Source organism: Ovis aries, chromosome 1 (genome assembly GCF_016772045.2).
Source record: "Ovis aries strain OAR_USU_Benz2616 breed Rambouillet chromosome 1, ARS-UI_Ramb_v3.0, whole genome shotgun sequence".
Taxonomy (NCBI): Eukaryota; Metazoa; Chordata; class Mammalia; order Artiodactyla; family Bovidae; genus Ovis; species Ovis aries.
The window spans coordinates 15,742,039-15,761,767 of record NC_056054.1 but is presented as its reverse complement, the minus strand read 5'-3'; the positions used below and the strand labels follow the sequence as shown (position 1 = coordinate 15,761,767).

The following is a 19,729-nucleotide window of genomic DNA, read 5'->3' as shown; positions in this document are numbered from 1 at the left end:
CCCCGCCCCGCCCCCGCCTCAGCCGCCGCCGCCGCCGCCGCTGCCGCCGCCTCGGTCGAGCCCCCCGCCGCCCGCCAGCCCGCCGGCCGACCGGCCGCCGCCGCTGCTCTCCGGAGCCGCCCCCGCCCGCCCCCTCCGCGCGTCCTCTCTCGCTCGCTGCGCAGCGGAAACATGGCGGCGGGCAGGGAGTGAGCCGCCCCGCGCCGTCGCTGCGCCCGCAGGTAAGCGCCTCGGTGGCCGCCTCCGCTCGCCAGGAAAGCCCGCGCCCTGAGGGGCCTGGGCCGCCAGGGGCCGCCCCGGGCGAGAAGGAGGCGCCGGGACCGGCCGGGCCGCTGCCCCCGCCCCTCGGGCCCTACTGTCCGTCTGTGTGTCCTGGCCGGTCAGCCTGTCAGGGGTCCGAGCGCTGCTGTCGCCCGCCTACTCAGCGGTCCTGGAAGCCCCGCGGCGTTCTGCATCCGCGGCCGGTCCGGCGGGGCCCAGTATCCGGCCCGCGGCCCTCTCTCAGTAGGGGCACCCCGGGGCTCCGCGAGGGGAAAACTCAAGGACACGGGGACTCTGGAGGGTCAGCATCGCGTGCGTCCGAGCGGGGGTCGTTCTGTCCAAGCTAGCGGGGCTGGGTCGGCCGGAGAGTGTTGGCTTTGGGCCGAGGGCCAGGAGTCGGAGGAGCTGTCAGTCTGCTCCGACAGGAGAGCTGAGAGATGCCTGTGGATCCTCGCCGGTCGGATCCGGTTCGGGGCGGGCGAGGACCGAGGTCGGCGGGCTTCCTGGCCCAGCTGAGGGTCGGAGGTGCGAAGGGCGGGGAGCTGTCAGCCGCGTCCTCCGGGCTGGCTCCGGCTGCGGGAGCTGCGCTGGGACAACTCACGTGTGCCGCCGGAAACGGGCGGGGAGAGCCTGTTTCCAACCTCCGACGGGGGCGGGGGACTGTGGGCACTGAGGTGAGCCAGGGACCAGGAGGGCTTGGACACGTGGGCACGGCTGTGGGCCAGCCCCAGAGGAATGAAAAGGGGTTTCCAGGAGATAGGTGAACCCCAGAACGTCTCCAGATTGGAAAGGAATTTAAAAGTCATCTAGGATCCATTTCTCTCGCCCCATACCAAAGTAGCTTCGAAAATCCCAAATTCTACCCTCATAATTTGACCAGTCTATTTGAAGATCTTCTCCAGTGACGGGAAACTAATCTCTTCCCTAGGAAACCTATTCGTTCCTGGAAAGCTTTGGTGTTTCGAAATTTTTGTTTGTTTGTTTTGGTTGAAAGAAACAGATGCCTCCAATTCTTCCTACTTCTGTTCCCTAATGGACACCCATTAAGATAGCTGAAGATCATGTCCCCGGAGCCTTGTCTTCACTAACTGATTCCACTTCCCTTCAGTTGTTTGTCATAGGCTGGGGTTCTCTCATTCCTTCTCTCAATAAACTCTAGTTTGCCCTTTAAAGGAGAGCTTCTTAGTGTAAGCCAGGAGACAAAACCTATTAAATTTCTGCAAGAAACTCTTTTTGGCTCCAAGGAGTGTCCTGCTTAAATATAACGTACTCTATTCCTTTACTCATTTCTGTACTGCGTTTTGAACTTAAAAAAAAAAAAAAAGACATCTAGTACTGTTTGTTTAAACCAACTAAAAGTTCTTATTTTGTGGAAAATTTTGGCTTTGCCCTCATTTTTTTAAAATGTCTATAAACACTTTATCAAATGAGCCTGTGTATATTGAAGTGTTGCAGTGCACCATGCAAATAGAAGAGCTTATTATTTTTTATACTGGAAAAGCATTGAGATCTCATTTGATGCCAGACTGCAATTTAATATTTAGTTGGAGAGGGAAATGCTTTATTATATTGAACTCTTTGCCCTCTTTATTACTACCGACACGAGGCCCAAAATTACTATGAAAAAGGACATGTTGTTGTTGTTGTTGCTCACATACCAACCAGCATTTTTTTTCCCACTTTTTCATCACTTAGCCTTGGTTTATGGGATTATGTTTTTAAATAGGGTCTTTACCAACATCCTGAACCCCTGCCTAAGAAACCCTGCAGGTTAGTAATTTTTTAAACTTAGGAGAGATGTGATGGCCTTATAGATAAAATGTCAAGCTCTTGTATCTTGGACCCTGTTTATATTTTAAACAAAATAACATAAACAAGCACATGCCAGCAGTCAGAATTGGTTCTTTATCTTTCTTCTTATGTCTTCATTTTTTCAGTTGGTCAGTGGTTTTGAAGTTTGCAGCACAGGTCAAGTTTTGATTTCTGGTATGTTTGTGCAAATACTGTTTCCCTTTTATGTAAGTTGGATAAGACTGTATAGCACCGTTCTGTACAGAACTGTACAGACTCAGGAAAAACTCTGATTCCTTCCCTTCAAAGGACTTGGAGTTAATAGTGGGAAATACTAAAAAATTATGAGAAAGAACTGGTGTGACTCTCCTACTGAAAATGTAAAGGCAATATCTTCTAAACTTTATACTTAATGTATCTACTGTATGTCAGGCACTATGCTATGTACTATGTTAACTGGGTAGACAGAGATAAGTAAGATACATTTCCAATCCTTGTGGAAATGGTAAATTAGATGCTAAAATAGGTCATCTCAGAATAAAAAGTGAGAGCTTTGCCGCTTGATACTTGCACCAAGGGGAGGGCACTCAGACTAGCTCAGGACTTGAGGGGAGGCTTGAGGAAGAGATGACACCTAGCCCAAGTCCTAAATGGTAAGTAGAAGTAAGTCAAACAAAGATGAGGAAAAAAAAAATGTGCTTCAAATAGAAAGAATAGCTTGAGGAAAGACATCAGTGTGAGGAAAGACATCAGTGTGAGAAAAGGAATAGCTTGCCTGCTGCTGTTGCTGCCAAGTCGCTTCAGTCGTGTCTGACTCTGTGCGACCCCATAGACGGCAGCCCACCAGGCTCTGCCGTCCCTGGGATTCTCCAGGCAAGAACACTGGAGTGGGATGCCATTGCCTTCTCCGATAGCTTGCCTAGGGAACCACAAGCAGTTTGGTACTGCTAAGAAATAACAATGGCGATATAAGTGGTAAGTTGTGAGACTGAAAATACAATCAGAGTCCATGTCATGGTGAACCTTGTATGCATAAGTATCTTGAAATGAATTCAGTGGGTGATTTTTTTTAATCACTGAAAGGTTTTTATAGATATGCTTGAATAGTTTTAAAATGTGATTATAGGGATGAAGAGAGAGGGATGAAGTTGAGAGAATCTGTGAGGCTTTATGATTGATTGGGTGTGTAGATCAGAAGGTGAGTAGTCCAGTGTGATGTTCAGGTTTTTGACTTGGGTGACTGGGGAGATGATGGTGACATTAACTGAGACAGGAAATATTGGATAATGATTTCAGTTTGGGACTCAGAGGTTTTGTGATTTTTTTAAGTGAGATCAGTGAGCAAATGTGGTAGAAGTAAAATAGGAAAAAAAAGAGGTTGTGGTCAGAAAGTGGAATATTAGAGTTAAATTGTCAGATGTGAAGAAGCTCTTCTCACCAACAGCTAGGTCTGTGTGTGGATTGCTGAAGTACAGCAAAGGTGAAGGCTGGTGAAGCTAAGTGTGGCAGGGAGCTGGGAGGCTGTTGTATGGAACGAGTCTTCTGCATCAGTAGTGAAGTGATTTAGGATGCAGAGAAGAGAGATTGTGACCCAGGTGCAGTGAATATAAGGGATTAATCGGGAGGGTGGTAGAAGACAGATGAGGAGGAGGGATAAGGATTGATATAACCAGATGGTGGAAACCTCAGAGGAGAAGGAATTTATAAATGCAGGAATGGGAAAGTAATGGTTTTTTACTTTTCCTTCCTGGAAGCAGGATTCTAATCTGTTCATCTTTATTCTGATCTCATATTAGTCGTGTTGGGTCTGAAAAATCTGTTCTTAGTCTTGAAAAGCAGGAGAACAGATAACCTATATCAAATCCTTTCTGCTAATACTTAATGACAAAAAGTCCATAGATGTTTTTCTGTGGATAGATAGGAAGCAATCAGTAGTAAGGATAAATATACCCATGGTTTCTGGAAAGAGTATAGTTAAGAACCTAGGCTTTGGTTTAGAAAGACCAAGATTCAAATCTGAGCTGTGTTGCTTACTAGCCTTAAGACTGTAAGCAAATTGTTTAACCTCTGTGACTTTCAGTATCGTTATGTGTAAAAAATAGATTTCTGCTTTGTGGGGTGTCACAAAGATTACCTGAAGTAATGTGTGTGTGTATATATACTGTAATGTGTATACACACACACTAGAAAAGCAATTGGCACTTCAGAGATGCAAAGTAAATGCTAGTTCTCTTCCAACTACCTTTAAGGGACTTAAGCTCCGCTGGCAGAAATGAAATTTTTTCATGCTTGACTAAATTAAAAGGCAGTAAATACTTTGAGGGAGGTAAAGCAAAGCGATACAGAAGTTCAAAAGGTAGAGCCATCATTTCTTAACAGTTGGGAAAGGTTAGGCTTTACACTCAAGGTGAATTTTATTTAGGCCTTGGAGAACACATTGAAATAGATTAAATAACTACAAAATGGGGAAATTATATGTTTTTAAAACTTAATAATTGCCAGAGGTTAAGTATTATATTTGTGTAAGTCAGTAGTGAGAGATGTGGCTAGAGAGGTGGGCTGGGGCCACCTGAAGCGTGGACTTGAGCCTAAACATACTAGGGAGCCACAGATTGTCGATCCTTCCTCTCTGCCTCAGTCTCCTAACTGTAAAATCTGTAGGCGTTAATTTAGAAACTTTGAATTTGTGTTTGAAATAAACCAAGTAAGAAATTCACGTTTGAAAATAAGTTGAAAAAGATAGCTCCTAGGATTTATTTTTTAGTTGTTGCTTAATCTTTGCAATAACCTTGTTTGGTAGACAGGCTTAGTGGAGTTAAAAACATACAAAATCTCACTGGTGGAAAGTAACTAAAAAGAAGAAGAAAGTGACTAAAGATGTTCTAATTTCAAATTCTTTTTTATATTTCCATACTTATTTAGATTTGAAAAAGAAGCCTGGGTCCTCAGTGTCACTAAATAATACAGCCCAGGGCTGGTCACTTTGCTTCTGTGATCCTCAGTTCCCTCATTTTATAAATAAATAAATGAGGGAAAGTGTAGGTGTAAGGCTTAACTAAAGTAGTGTGTGTATTGCACTTTACATAATGTGAAAAATATATAATAGATACTCAAATGTTACCCACATCTGTAAATGAGGGATTTTAACCAAACCATTGCCAAGGGCTTAGTGCTAACTCCCTAGCCATCAGAGAACTGCTGGAACGAATTATTTTGATAACCTTTGGCCATATGAACCGAGCAAGTCTTATTCTCTGTTATCTTTGTCCTAGTTCCTCCAATCATGTGTTTTTCTTCTGTACTGTTATTCTGGTGCTGACTTGGCTTCCTTTTACTCTCTCCCAATCCTGCTTGTTGCTCCCTTTCAAACCTTTCCACTTGTTCTCTGAAACTCCTGTTTCCTAAACTGTCAACCGTTTTATGGGATGTTTTATGTGTGTTCTGGCCTTAAATGGGAGCCAGTAGAGTAAGAGTACTTGCTCACTCTCCTACACCGCTCTTTGCAAAAGGAAAGAGATAAGGCTGACTGTAATCTTTTGTGCAACCACTATTCCACACATTCCGTGAATCAAGGTAAATTGGAAGTGGTGAAACAGGAGATGGCAGGAGTGAACATCAAATCATTTTAGGAATCAGTGAACTAAAATGAACTGGAATAGGCGAATTCAATTCAGATGACCATTATATCTACTACTGTGGGCAAGAATACCTTAGAAGAAATAGAGTAACCCTCATAGTCAACAAAAGAGTCCAAAATGCAGTACTTGTTTGCAATCTCAAAAATGACAGAATGATCTCTGTTCATTTCCAAGGCAAACCATTCATTATCACAGTAACCCAAGTCTATGCCCCAACCACTAATGCCGAAGAAGCTGAAGTTGAATGGTTCTATGATGACCTACAAGATTTTCTAGAACTAATATCAAAAAAAGATGTCCTTTTCATCATAGGGGACTGGAATGCAAAAGTAGGAAGTCATGAGATACCTGAAGTAATAAGAAAGTTTGGCCTTGGAGTGCAAAATAAAGCAGGCCAAAGGCTAACAGAGTTTTGCCAAGAGAATGCACTGGTCATAGCAAACACCCTCTTCCAACAACACAAGAGAAGACCCTACACATGGACATCACCAGATGGTCAACACTGAAATTTTAGAGGCTCCTGCTATGACTTTGCCTGTGTGTACTGAACTGTAACTTCCCCCAATTTTAAAGGAAAACTGGAGAAGGAAATGGCAACCCACTCCAGTGTTCTTGCCTGGAGAATCCCAGGGATGGGCAAGCCTGGTGGGCTGCCATCTGTGGGGTCACACAGAGTTGGACACGACTGAAGTGACTTAGTAGTAGTAGTATTCTTTGCAGCCAAAGATGGAGAAGCTCTATACAGTCAGCAAGCACAAGACCGGGAGCTGACTGGCTCAGATCATGAACTCCTTATTGCCAAATTCAGACTTAAATTGAAGAAAGTAGAGAAAACCACTAGACCACTTAGGTATGACCTAAATCAAATCCCTTATGACTATACAGTGGAAGTGATAAATAGATTGAAGGGATTAGATCTGATAGAGTGCCTGAAGAACTACAGACAGAGGTTAGTGACATTGTACAGGAGGCAGTGATCAAGACTGTCCCTAAGAAAAAGAAATGCAAAAAGGCAAAATGGTTGTCTGAGGAGGTCTTACAAATAGCTGAGAAAAGAGAAGTGAAAAGCAAAGGAGAAAAGGAAAGGTATACCTATTTAAATGCAGAGTTCCAAAGAATAGAAAAGAGAGATAAGGAAGCCTTCCTCAGAGATCAGTGCAAAGAAATAGAAGAAAACAATAGAATGGGAAAGACTAGAGAGTTCTTCAAGAAAATGAGAGATACCAAGGGAACATTTCATGCAAAAATGGGCACAATGAAGGACAGAAATGGTATGGACCTAGCAGAAGCAGAAGATATTAAGAAGAGGTGGCAAGAATACACAGAAGAACTATACAAAAAATATCTTCATGACCCAGATAATCATGATGGTGTGATCACTCACCTAGAGCCAGACATCCTGGAATGTGAAGTCAAGTGGGCCTTGAAGCATCACTATGAACAAAGCTAGTGGAGGTGATGGAATTCCACCTGAGCTATTTCAAGTCCTAAAAGATGATGCTATTTAAGTGCTGCACTCAATATGCCAGCAAATTTGGAAAACTCAGCAGTGGCCACAGGACTGGAAGAGGCCAGTTTTCATTCCATTCCCATAGAATGCTCAAAGTACTGCACAGTTGCACTCATCTCACACGCTAGTAAAGTAATGCTCAAAATTCTCTAAGTGAGGCTTCAACAGTACATGAACCGTGAACTTCCAGATATTCAAGCTGGTTTTAGAAAAGGTAGAGGAATCAGAGATCAAATTGCCAGCATCTGCTGGATCATGGAAAAAGCAAGAGAGTTCCAGAAAAACATCTATTTCTGCTTTATTGACTATGCCAAAGCCTCTGACTGTGTGGATCATAATAAACTGTGGAAAATTCTGAAAGAGATGGGAATACCAGACCACCTGATCTGCCTCTTGAGAAACCTGTATGCAGGTCAGGAAGCAACAATTAGAACTGGACATGGAATAACACACTGGTTCCAAACAGGAAAAGGAGTACGTCAAGGCTGTATATTGTCACCCTGCTTATGTAACTTCTATGCAGAGTACATCATGAGAAACACTGGGCTGAAGGAAGCACAAGCTGGAATCAAGATTACTGGGAGAAATATTAATAACCTCAGATATGCAGATGACATGACCCTTTTGTCAGAAAGCGAAGAACTAAAGAGCCTCTTGGTGAAGGTGAAAGAGGAGAGTGAAAAAGTTGGTTTAAAGCTCAACATTCAGAAAACAAAAATCATGGCATCTGGTCCCATTATTTCATGGCAAATAGATGGGGAAACAGTGGCAGACTTTAGTTTTTTGGCCTCCAATTACTGTAGATGGTTACTGCAGCCATGAAATTAAAAGACACTTACTCCTTGGAAGGAAAGTTATGACCAACCTAGACAGCATATGAAAAGCAGAGACATTACTTTGCCAACAAAAGTCTGTCTAGTCAAGGCTGTAGTGTTCCCATAATCATGTATGAATGTGAGAGTTGGACTGTAAAGAAAGCTGAGCACCGAAGAGTTGATGCTTTTGAACTGTGGTGTTGACTCTTGAGAGTCCCTTGGACTGCAAGGAGATCCAACCAGTCCATCCTAAAGGAAATCAGTCCTGAGTGTTCATTGGAAGGAATGATACTGAAGCTGAAACTCCCAATACTTTGGCCACCTGATACGAAGAGCTGACTTATTTGAAAAGACCCTAATGCTGGGAAAGATAGAAGGCAGGAGGAGAAAGGGACAACAGAGGATGAGATGGTTGAATGGCATCACCACTCAATGGACGTGAATTTGAGTAAACTCCAGGAGTTGGTGATGGACAGGGAGGCCTCGTGTGCTGTGGTTCATGGGGTCACAAAGAGTCGTAAACAACTGAGGGACTGAACTGAACTTGTTAAAATCTTGTTCTCTCTGGCGCAATGGCTATATCACTCTCATTGTCTTATACGTACATCTTCTCTGTTGTTAAAGACCTCACACACACAGTCTTCCTTTCTACCTCAATTTTTGGCCTTATCCTGAGTGACTTTAGTATTCATATGGATGTCTGTTTCTTCAACACATTGGCCTCTTCAACTGAGGTGAGCATCTTTTTAAGTAATCAGCTCCCGTAGTCACACCATGGGCTTTGTTCTCACCTGAAGATGGCCCACCTCTGAAATTATAAATGAAGACATACATATTTGTTCAAAATTTCGCCAACTACCTGACCTTTGACTGTCCCTACTCTATCTTTCCTTTGACCTCAGCATGACCTGTTTTTACTTCCTTCCCTATCCAGCTTTCTTAGCCTCTAGCTTATTTCATTCGCTCTTTTATCATTATCTTTTATTCCCTTGCTCTGTTGTCCTTCTGTCCCTGTCTGGGCAAAATCCCAAACTAATCTCTCTCTTTTTGCCTATACTAGCTCTACTGAGCCTTGCTTGGAAAAAAAACCACACTTTTACAGATCCTCGCTGTCAGGGAGATGGGAAGATTGAAGAAGGATAGATAATTACAATTGCATATTATTGAAGGATGTCACACATTTTTTCTGCTTAATTTGAAGCATATAAAACCCTATTAGATAGGATGACAGGTCATTATAAACTCTATTTACTGATAAGAAACTGAGGTGTAGGTGAATTAAATGCTGTGCCCAGTGTCAAATAGCTGGTAAATGTCAGAATAGCAACTCAAAACCAGGCCTTCTTACTACTGATTCTGTATTTTGTCCAGAATGGTTCAGTCTCCTATGACTTACTTTGGAAGACTCTATGCTTTCTGAACCTCCTGGTGGTTCTGCTACAAGTCATCATATATTAATTTCCTTAAATTTTAAAGCATTTAAGGCTGATGCATTATTTTCCCCCTCTGTATTTACTATAGTTGTTGCCATTGTTAGCTTTTAAAATTAAAACGTGTACATAATTGTATATTCATTTTAATCAGTATATCTGTTGCTCATTGATGTATTATAGGCACATTTCTAAGTGGTTTCTTATTTATTATAATTGCTTTACATTTGCTTTTGTAGACTTTCCTCTGGGGTGTTCAAACATGATGAAAATAAGGCTGTTTTAGTCATTATATTCTGTGAAGTATAATAGAAAACATGAAAGCCAGCATACTTGTTCTTAGAGATATTTAGGAAAAGAGCAGACAACTATTTGTGTTAGATGATTTAAAGTTTTGGACTTCCAATCCCAGTTTTTTGGTCCTCTGTCTTATCTCTGGTTATCTCAAAGGACTGCCGGAAAGTCTCCAAGCTAAATTAAATTTATTTCTTTAAGTATAAAAGTTTACAAAGCCTAATAGGCACAGTTCTAAATTAAGAGCTCAAAAACATTGTCTAATCTCTTTATGTGTGTTTTTTCAAGTTTTTATTCATTCATTCAACAAATATTTATTAATGTCTTTTAACTGCCAGAGTCTGTGCTATGTACACAGACAAAAGATGGAATTTGCCTAGACTTCTGTTTATTGGGAGTTTTTAAATCACAGATTCAATTTCAGTGCTTGTAATTGGTCTGTTTGTGTTTGATATTTCTTCCTGGTTTGGTCTTGGGAGATTGTATCTTTCCAAGAATTTGTCCATTTCTTCTAGGCTGTCCGTTTTTTTGACATATAGTTGCCTCTAGTAAGTAGTCTCTTAGGTCCTTTGTATTTCTGTGGTGTCAGTTGTAACTTCTCCTTTTTCATTTCTAATTTTATTGATTTAGGCTCTCCCCCTTTTTTTCGTCATGAATCTGGCTAAAGGTTTATCAATTTTGCTTATCATTTCAAGCAATAATAATCTACATTCCAACAATCTTTGTCTCAATCCAGCAATTCCACTCCTAGGTAAATACCATTTAGAAACACTCCTGTGCATATATAAAGAGACTTCCAAAAATATTTATGCAACATTTTTATAGCAGAAAATTCAAACTAATCCAAATGTATAATTAATAAAAGAAAGAAAATATTATAGTATATTTATCTAATGGAATTCTATACAATAATGGAAATGAATAAACTAGATCTGTACAGTAACTTGGGTGAATCTCACAAATAAAAAAGTTGAGTAAATAAAGCAAATGGCAGAACACATTTATATAAAGCCCAACATTGATGTATTATTTATGGAAGCATACTTACATAATAAATGCTAAAGAAATGCATGGTAATGAAAAAATACAGTATCAAAGTAAGGATAGTGGGTACCTCTGAAGTATGTGAGAAAAGACTAGTAATACTGCTGGGAAGAGCAACAGGGGACTTAAATTGTATTGGTAAATATTTTTTCAGCCAAGGTGTGGATATATGGTTGTCCATTCATTATTATTTATTGCTTTTTATATATCTGAAATATTGTGTTAGGGATGTATTTTTAAGAAATAATATGTAGTTCTTGTCATGAGCTTAATACAGGAAGGGAAGGATCAACAGAAATACAGAATATTTATGAATAGGGTAAATATTCTCTTTATAGAATGAATCATGTAACTGTTCTTACAGGTCTGAAATGGTCTAATACAGGAAACTTCAAGTTACTCAGCATCTTTCAATCTAGTGTAACAAGGACTCTCATTGAAATATATTCAAAGTATATGGGCCACAAGGGCAGGCACAATTGACTACCAAGGCAGAAGGAGGGAGATGGTTTTTGGAAAGGCTTCAGAGAGAAAGAGAATGACATTTAACCTGGATCTTAAAGTTTGAGAAGGAATTCACTAAGTAGGCTGAAGAGAAGAATGCGTTCCAGGTAGACAGAAGTTAAGACACTTTTGCATGGATGGAATCCTCCTGGTGAAGTATGTGGAGGTTAAAGAAGTGTAGCAGAGGAAGAGACTAAGGAGGGGGACCCAAGCAACAGCAAGCTATTTGTATAGTATTTACTATGCATGTTATACACCTGTAAACTCATCTACCTGTAAACCCAGATGGGAAATGGGCACCTAAGGGTTAAGTAACCATGCTCTCTTTGGCAGCACATATACTAAAATTGGAACAATACAGAGAAGATTAGCACAGCCCCTGTGCAAAGATGACACACAAATTCGTGAAGTGTTCCTTATCTGCAGAGGGAGGGACCATATGTATACCTATGGCTGATTCATGTTGAGGCTTGACAGAAAACAACAAAATTCTGTAAAGCAGTTATCCTTCAATTAAAAATAAATAAATTAGAAAAAAAAAAAGAGTTAAGTAACCTATCCAAGGTCATAGGACTAGCAGGAGGTGGAACCAGAATTCGAACTCTTGACAGTTCAAATCCTGTCTGGTCCAGAGTCTATGCTCTTGGCCAGTAAGCGGTACTCTGAATCACTGCATGATAAGCAAAATCAGAAGAAAGGGGGTATTTATAATGCCAGAGGAACAAGAGTAAATTTCAAAAAGAAAGGAATAGTTAGCAGTGTGAAAGACCTTAGGGAGATAAAGTAGAAATACTACAGAGACCATTGGATTTTAAAAAAAGAAAAAATCACTGTGCTCTAAGATGTAGTAAGGGATACCAAGATAATAGAAATGTGGGTATCTCAGTAGTGATTCAGTCCACCAGTTCTGTGGGCCAGTGGTTATAATTCCCACTGTCATGTAAATATTAATAGCTCCATTCCATATGTAAAGTAACCGAGACTCAAAGATATCTGGCCTAAATTATACAATTTATTAGCGATAGAACTCAGTTTCAAACCCAGACCTCCTATCTTAAGCCATAATGCATCTTTCCATTTTACCATGCATACACCCCACAAGCAGTGTTATACAGTTCTAAGGTCTCATCAGTCAGTACAGGAGGTGAGGTTTACTTGTAAGAATTAACTTGCTTTTTAGCTGAATATATCCTGTCTCAGGGTTTCCCCAGTGGCTCAGTGGTAAAGAATCTGCCTGCCAATGCAAGAAGTGTGGGTTCAATTCCTGGGTCAGTAAGATATGCTGGAGAAGGAAATGGCAACCCACTCCAATTTTCTTGCCTGCGAAATCCCGTGGACAAAGGACCCCAGTGGGCCATAGTCCATGGGGGTTGCAAAGAGTCAGACATGACTTAGTGACTAAACAACAAACAACAAATCCTGTCTCAACCTTATAGGTAAACTAGAAGGATCCTTGAATAGAAGAGTGAATACTTTAGTGAATCAGTCATGCTTTTTTTTTTTAATTTGAGTAAACAGATGAACTATTTCCTTGTTAGGGTAAGTGCCCCTATTTTAATTAGTTGCAAAGTTTCTGTAGCACCTCAACCCTTTGTGTAATCCACTTCCTCCTTCTTAACCAACACATATTTATCAGCTGTGTACTAAGGATACAAAAATGTGAATAAGATTCTTTCCCTCAGTGAGCTTACTATCCAGTTGGTAGTTGGGATAAAAAGTTATTATAATTTTATCTCAGTGGGCTTCCTCCTCCAAACCTATAACTCCAGTATAATCATGAGGAAAACTAGACAAATTCCAATTGAGAGATATTCTGTGAAATACTTGACCAGTATTCCTCAAAGCTATCAAGGTCCTCAGGCAAGAAAAGTCAGCCAAAATGAGTATAAGATGACATGATGACAAAAATATGTTATCCTGGGAAGGATAATAGGATCCTGAAACAGAAAAAGGATATTAAGTGAAAACCAAGGAAGTCTTGATGAAATGTGGACTTCAGTTAATGGTTTATCCATATTGGTTCATTAATTATAACAAATGTACCATACTAATGTAAGATGCTAGTAATAGGGGAAACTGTGCAGAATATATGGGAACCCTGAACTATCTTTGTAGACGTCTGTAAATCTAAAATTGTTCTTAAATAAAAGCTTATTTGTAAAAAAGTAATAATAAAGTCAAAATAATGGTACATGCTGTTTCTTTGGAATTTAATTAAAACACATGCCTCCATAAAATGTTCCCAATTTGGTCGACACGTATGATAGGACTGACAGCCTGCAGTCTGTTGACAGCTGCATGTGCTGCGTGTGCATGCTAGGCCCATGCCGTATAAACGTTTCCTGTTTCAGTGTCTTATACGTGCAGATGGGCTTCCCTGGTGGCGCAGATGGTAGAGCATCTGCTCTGATGCCGGAGACCCAGGTTCAATCCCTGGGTTGGGAAAATCCTCTGGAGAAGGGAATGGCAACCCACTTCAGTATTATTACCTAGAGAATTACGTGGACAGAGGAGCCTGGCAGGCTATGGTCCATGGGGTTGCAAAGAATGCAAAGTCAAGTGGGCCTTAGGAAGCATCACTACGAACAAAGCTAGTGGAGTTGATGGAATTCCGGTTGAGCTGTTTCAAATTCTAAAAGATGATGCTGTGAAAGTGCTGCACTCAATATGCCAGCATATTTGGAAAACTCAGCAGTGGCCACAGGACTGGAAAAGGTCAGTTTTCATTCCATTCTCAAAGAAAGGCAATGCCAAAGAATGTTCAAACTACTGCACAATTGCACTCACCTCACATGCTAGCAAAGTAATACTCAAAATTCTCCAAGTGAGGCTTCAATAGCACATGAAGCTTGCTATTCCAGATGTTCAAGCTAGATTTAGAAAAAGCAGAGGAACCAGAGATCAAATTGTCATCATCTGTTGGATCATTGAAAAAGCAATAACATTCCAGAAAAACATCTACTTTTGCTTTATTGACTATGCGGAAGCCTTTGACTCTGGATCACAAAAAAACTGTGGAAAATTCTTAAAGAGATGGAAACACCAGACCACCTGACCTTCCTCCTGAGATATCTGTATGCAGGTCAAGAAGCAACAGTTAGAACTGAATGTGGAACAACAGACTGGTTCCAAATCGGGAAAGGAGCACATCTAGGCTGTATATTGTCACCCTGCTTATTTAACTTACATGCACAGTACATCATGCGAAATGCCAGGCTGGATGAAGCACAAACTGAAATCAAGATTTCAGGGGGAAATATCAGTAACCTCAGATATGCAGATGACACCACCCTTATGGCAGAAAGTGAAGAGGAACTAAAAAGCCTCTTGATGAAAGTGAAAGAGGAGAGTGAAAAAGTTGGCTTAAAGCTCAACATTCAGAAAAAGAATATCATGGCATCTGGTCCCATCACTTCATGGGACATAGATGGGGAAACAGTGGAAACAGTGTCAGACTTTATTTTGGGGGGCTCCAAAATCACTGCAGATGATGACTGCAGCCATGAAATTAAAAGATGCTTGCTCCTTGGAAGAAAAGCTATGACCAACCTAGACGGCATATTAAAAAGCAGAGACATTACTTTGCTCACAAAGGTCAGTCTAGTCAAGGCTATGGTTTTTCCTGTGGTCATGTATGGATGTGAGAGTTGGACTATAAAGAAAGCTGAGCGCCGAATAATTGATGCTTTTGAACTGTGGTGTTGGAGAAGACTCTTGAGAGTCCCTTGGACTACAAGGAGATCCAACCAGTCCATCCTAAAGGAAATCAATCCTGGGTGTTCATTGGAAGGACTGATGTTGAAGCTGAAACTCCAATACTTTGGCCACCTCATGCGAAGAGTTGACTCTTTGGAAAAGACCCTGATGCTGGGAAAGATTGAAGGCAGGAGGAGAAGGGGACAACAGAGGATGAGATGGTTGGATGGCATCACGGACTCAATGGACATGAGTTTGAGTAAACTCCGGAAGTTGGTAACGGACAGGGAGGCCTGGCATGCTGCGATTCATGGGGTTGCAAAGAGTCAAACATGACTGAGTAACTGAACTGAACCGAACTGAATGCTGACCTTGATAGTTAGGTGTCAAAGTAATCTTCTTGTAAAGAGCTAGTTGAATTTGGTAAAATGTTAAATTAATGTTTTGTTGACTTCTTTATTCTCAACACTAACAAGTTGCTTTTAATATGTTAAATCCCCTCATCATTACATTGAAATAAATCATTTTCTAAACAAGAAATGTCAGTTCAATCAGTCTACTAATCTCTTGGTAGTTTCTGATTATTAGTTATTAGCGAAAGCCTATATTTAGTTGCTTGATATAGTAAGTGTTCAAATAATAAGTGCTAATGCATGCTCAGTTCAGTTCAGTCGCTCAGTCGTGTCGGACCCTTAACAACCCCACTAATTGCAGCACGCCAGGCCTCCCTGTCTATCACCAACTCCCAGAGTCTACTCACGCTCACGTCCATGGAGTTGGTGATGCCATCCAGCCATCTCATCCTCTGTTGTCCCCTTCTCCTCCTGCCCCCAATCCCTCCCAGCATCAGGGTCTTTTCCAATGAGTCGACTCTTCGCATCAGGTGGCCAAAGTATTGGAGTATCAGCTTTAGAATCAGTCCTTCCAGTGAACACCCAGGACTGATCTCCTTTAGGATGGACTGGTTGGACCTCCTTGCAGTCCAAGGGACTCTCAAGAGTCTTCTCCAGCACCACAGTTCAAAAGCATCAATTCTGAAGCGCTCAGCTTTCTACACAGTCCAACTCTCACATCCATACATGACCACTGGAAAAACCATAGCCTTGACTAGATGGACCTTTGTTGGCAAAGTAATGTCTCTGCTTTTGAATATGCTGTCTAGGTTGGTCATAACTTTCCTTCCAAGGAGTAAGCATCTTTTAATTTCATGGCTGCAGTCACCATCTGCAGTGACTTTAGAGACCAAAAAAATAAAGTCTGGCACTGTTTCCACTGTTTCCCCATCTATTTGCCATGAAGTGATGGGACCAGAAGCCATGATCTTAGTTTTCTGAGTTAAATCCAAATCTGAATTAATGGACTATATTCTTGATTTTTTCTTTGTGTGCTCCTGTACTTTTTATTGAGAAGGAATTGTATTTTACACTGAGCATATTTTGGGAATGACTTTGTTGTCTGATGGGTAAGGAGTTTACATCCCTTGTCTGCCATCTGTGATCTACCAAAAAGATCCCTAGATCATTCCATTGATCAGACAGGTTAAGCAGTCCCAGATGTATTTGTAGGTCTTATCTTTTCTGCAGATTTGTAGGTCTTGTCTTGTGTTTTCTTCCGAGATCCTGGAATACAAGGTAGCCTCTTAAATATTTGGTGCCCAGAATGGTGAATTCTGGTACAGTGGTAGGCTCATAGAGAAGGCAGTGGCACCCCACTCCAGTACTCTTGCCTGGAAAGTCCCATGGACGGAGGAGCCTGGTAGGCTACAGTCCATGGGGTCGCTAAGAGTAGGACACGACTGAGCAACTTCACTTTCACTTTTCACTTTCATGCATTGGAGAGGAAATGGCAACCCACTCCAGTGTTCTTGCCGGGAGAATCCCAGGGATGGGGGAGCCTGGCGGGCTGCCGTCTATGGGGTCGCACAGAGTCGGACACAACTGAAGCAACTTAGCAGTAGCAGCAGCAGCAGGTAGGCTCATAGTGTGTTCTAAATAAATATTGTTGTAATGTCCTTCCTCTCTGTTACTGGGAAATAACAATTATTGTTTCATATAGTATAGGATGAGATAACCAGACTTTTGTTGAATGTTAAACTTCAGCCTAAGCTAGTATTTCCCCAGTTTGCCTAATCAGCTGGAACACTTATTAAGAAATGACAAATACCCTGACCTGGAGATCATTTCTGTAGATTTGGGGTAGATCGTGGTGATCCTTTTGAAAAAGGCTGTGCATTTTAAAATATTAGTAGTGTACTAACTAGCAATGGCACCCAACTCCAATACTCATGCCTGGAAAATCCCATAGATGGAGGAGCCTGGTGGGCTGCAGTCCATGGGGTCGCCAAGAGTCGGACACAACTGAGCAACTTCACTTTCACTTTTCACTTTCATGCATTGGAGAAGGAAATGGCAACCCACTCCAGTGTTCTTGCCTGGAGAATCCCAGGGATGGGGGAGCCTGGTGGGCTGCCGTCTATGGGGTCACAGAGTCGGACACGACTGAAGCAACTTAGCAGCAGCAGCAGCAGTGTACTAACACTTTTTGGTTTTAAAGGGCAGAAATCCAACAAAAATGAATTGCAGCCAAAGGAGGAGAAAAGGGAATTTACTGCTTCACTCAATTTGAAATAGGGCCTGGGGAAGGGAGGTATTAATCTGCTTCTTGCTTCTGGATTGTATCCTAGCTTATCGGGCAAAGAATGCATAACAGAGATGCTTGGGGGAACCCTAGGGTATTCAGGAGAGCTCTCTTATGCTTCGGTCTTATCCATAACTGTAGGTCCTGCCTTTCTGCCTTTGTACCATTCTTATTTTAGCCCTGGGTAGTTTCCCAGCTCAGCAAGGATCTTGTGCAGGCTCTAGGCAAAAGGAATCTTTTTTTACAAAAGTGGTATTTTCTCCCCAGCTTTCAGATTGACCAGTTCAACTCAGTACTGATAATCTCCAATGTGCACTAGTATGATCTTACAGATTGTAAATATTTTGAATATCTCCTCTATTTCATATTAAGCAGTTTGTTTTTTTATAGGAACTGATTGAAGTCCATCTGTATAGCCAGTGCGTCCTGTGTTTTCTCTACCACGTCTCTTTTTGTAGTGTGCCTTAGTAGTGGTGAGTCCTGGTATAAAAGACCACGGCTCAATGAACTGTCTCCCACTATGTGAGAATGGCCAACCTCAGCATGAGAGAGAGGTCTGCATTTTGTAGGCCCCAGTCTTGATCCAGTCAGTTCTATGTTTTAAGGACTCGTTTATACCACCCCTCTTCTGTGTACCAATTTCTGTCTCATAAGCGTCTTTGGATGGAAGTAATAGAATCAAATTCTGGTTAACAAAAAAATTTATAATTTTAACCATTTTTAAGCATACAATTTACTGATATTAAGTACACTCACTTTGTTTTGCAAGCATCACCACCATCCATCTTCATCTTTTTTCATCTTGCTAAACTGAAACTGTACCCATTAAATAATCGCTCTCTGTTCTTCCCTCCCTCCAGCCCCTGCCCCACCATTCTTTCTGTCTCTATGATTTTGACTACTCCAGATTTCTCAAATGAGTGGACTCGTACAGTATTTGTCCTCTTGTGACTGGTTTATTTCACTTAACATAATGTCATCAAGATTATCTGTATTATTGCTTGTAGGACTTTTAATGGACTAGCTCATCTAACTTTTTGACTTCTTGTCACTTTTCTCCTTGCTTTCTGTGCATCAGTTATACTTCCTTTCTTTCTGTTTTGTGGGCCTCTCATGCCCCATCCCCCTTACATGCCTTTCTCTCTCTCTAGAATGTTCTTTCCCCTTTTTTGCCTGGTTACTTTCTGCTCTTTCTTTGGATTTCAACTAACACATAACTTCTTCAGGAAATCCTTCCTTCATCTCCTAGAATCTATTAATCTCTGTGTTACGTGATCTCATAGTACCATGTAAGTTTTTTGTAGTACTTAAAATAGTTTAAGTGAAACATCTATTTATGTTCTGTGGTTGGTGAATGTCTGTCATGGTGGGAGGGACCGTGTCTTTTTTACTAAGTTTAGCATGTGGAGCATAACAAAGAGGCTGTGTTCAATACTATATCCCTGACACCAAGTATGTGATAGGTCTTTCAGTAAATAGTGTTACATATATAATAAGTATATTAAAATTTTTTTACTTCATAAATTTAGTTCTGGAGATTGATGGCTTAAGGTCTTTCTGTCTCTAAGAATCTACTATCTGAGCCTTATTTGACTTGAAGAAATCTCCCTTTTGTGTGAACTTAAAAATCCTTATTTGTTTGCCAGATGCTTAATGTTTTCACAAGTCATCCTTATTTCATCTTTAAATTTTCTATTTTTTTTATATTATTAGTATTTGTATTTGCCAATGGGTCTTCCCCTTCTAAACTGTCACTAATTATTTTTCTAACTTTCTAAATTACAAATCTGATTTGTTCTGGAACCTTTAGGGCAGTGCTGCTTACACTATGTCTGTTGAAGGAGCAATATTTTTCATTCATTTTAGACTAAGAATTTTATAAATATAATAAAAATGAGTTACTAGAAACATGAAATTTCTAAAAATCTAAGCATAAACCACAAATTTTTATTAGGCTTAACAACACAAAGTTACCCGTTAAATTATAATACAAAATTTCTAAGTGTTTACTCTTCAATTTCTGTGCTTATTACAAACTGGTAACCATTTGCTGTTGAGAACTGTACATAAAGTACTAGATGCCAAGAGTTGTCTCCAACACCACAGTTC

The 19,729-nt window shown here is 40.9% G+C and overlaps 1 protein-coding gene and 1 non-coding gene across 6 annotated transcripts in view; both read left to right on the top strand.

The window, feature by feature from the left end:
• Positions 1-93: 93 nt before the first annotated feature.
• The window catches only part of SCMH1 (Scm polycomb group protein homolog 1), a 216,212-nt gene continuing 196,576 nt past the window's right edge, over positions 94-19,729 (top strand). For all 5 annotated transcript variants that reach the window (XM_042246471.2, XM_060397509.1, XM_027968452.3 and 2 more), the window contains exon 1: positions 94-221. The gene's annotated coding sequence lies outside the window, so the exon portion shown is untranslated. The remainder of the gene's footprint in view (positions 222-19,729) is intronic.
• On the top strand, positions 11,605-11,711 carry LOC114111142 (U6 spliceosomal RNA). Its single transcript, XR_003587246.1, has one exon. It is a non-coding gene; the product is annotated as a U6 spliceosomal RNA (small nuclear RNA).